This window comes from Dioscorea cayenensis, chromosome 15 (assembly GCF_009730915.1).
Source record: "Dioscorea cayenensis subsp. rotundata cultivar TDr96_F1 chromosome 15, TDr96_F1_v2_PseudoChromosome.rev07_lg8_w22 25.fasta, whole genome shotgun sequence".
In the NCBI taxonomy this organism is placed as follows: Eukaryota; Viridiplantae; Streptophyta; class Magnoliopsida; order Dioscoreales; family Dioscoreaceae; genus Dioscorea; species Dioscorea cayenensis.
The window spans coordinates 10,581,907-10,583,577 of record NC_052485.1 but is presented as its reverse complement, the minus strand read 5'-3'; the positions used below and the strand labels follow the sequence as shown (position 1 = coordinate 10,583,577).

The window sequence follows — 1,671 nt, the reverse complement described above, 5'->3', positions numbered from 1 at the left end:
AGAGTGTCAAGACCTCAAGGTAGGTTTGAAAAAATTTTATAAATTTTTCTCTCCGCCGCCAAGAGTGTCAAGACCTCATAATAGGTTTGAAGAAATTTTATAAATTTGTTCTCTCTACCCCCAAGAGTGTGAAGACCTCAAGGTAGGTTTCAAGAAATTTTATGAAAATTTCTCTTTACCCCCCCCCAAAAAAAAAATAAAATAAAAGTTTCAAGACCTAATGGTCGGTTTCAAGGAAGTGCTCATAAAATTTTCCAAAAGGAGGCCTTGTAACAATTACAAAATGGCTTCACACACATAAACTCATCCTTCATAATTTTTTATTATATTTTTTTAATGTTAGCAGTTCGTCCACTGGCACAACAAACACATGCCTAGACTTCATACTAACAACAACATGATGCATACCATAAACCTTTACCTTCCAGGAACCAAACATCTCCATCTTCTCCTGCATTTTCCAAGTCAATTGTGAAAGAAACACCGCCTGTGTAACATCGATCACTAGCCGAAAAATGTTAGCTGGAGACATTGCCATAAACTCTTGCTAAATCTTAGCTTCACCCGCCTGAGCTCCAGCACCACCCTAGGCATTCATCACCAGGATATCCTTGTGAGAAATCATACACAAAGACCTCGGCAACACCATACCATCCTCCGATCCATCACCGAGAAACAATATACTTTGATCAGACCTCTGAATTCTCAAACCAAAATAAAAAACATAGTAATGTCAGCTCTAAGATTTGAACCTCTCTTCTAAATCTTGTAAGTATCAAAAGGAGAAATCCTGGAGAAGAATGGAATCACAGAGCTTTCAAAATGTACAGTGAGTTCCATGTAGAAGTCTCTCATCCTCTTCATGGAAGCAACAAACATAGGGAATCTCCTGCACCATTTGGCCCAAGCCAAGGGTTGATAATGGTAGACAATGATCTTGACTAGGGTTTCCTCGTGGGTGCAAATGGCTTCCTGGAGCGCGCTCCAACCTTGCTCGTTCTGGAGACTACAATTGGCTCTAGCAACCATGAACATCTCAGTAGTGGTGGCGTTAGCAAGTTTGACGGTGAGAAGGAGAGTTGTTTCACAGTTGGGGATGTCACGGCAGTCAATGATGGTGAAGATGACGTATGCTTTGTCTTTCTCAGTGCTAGAGGCGCCTTTGATGTGTTTGTCTTTGTGTTTCAAGGTGGCGTAGTTGTAGGTGATCACGGCTTTGTAAACAGGGTTATGCGAGTACTTGGAGATGTCCATGGCCGCCATTATCGCAACCAAGATGTGAGCTTTTGAGGATGAACCACAAGGAATTAAAACCCCCACCACTATGGCTAACATCTCCAAGTTCGAACCAACGATTACAGAGATCTATAGAAACGCTATAAAGATCTCATCGCCATGCGAAGACGATGAATTTTTTTTCTTGTTGATTTAGATGACTCATTCTCCACAAAGTAAAAGTTATGAGAGGGAGAGATGTACAAGATGGTTCATGCTTGCATACGTGCATGGTATGCATTTATTTTTTTAGACGAAATATCATGAGTAGTACATAAATGCATAAAAGAAGTATCATGGTAGCATACATGCATGGTATGCATTTATTTTTAAAAGAAAACATTATGAAAAAGTGGGACCCATGTGAATCATGCCATGAACGTATTCAATATCCAT

The 1,671-nt window shown here is 40.0% G+C and overlaps 1 pseudogene; it reads right to left on the bottom strand.

Annotated features, from left to right (window-relative positions):
- Positions 1-586: 586 nt before the first annotated feature.
- Positions 587-1,263, bottom strand: LOC120277688 (annotated as a pseudogene).
- Between the last annotated feature and the right edge of the window lie 408 nt (positions 1,264-1,671).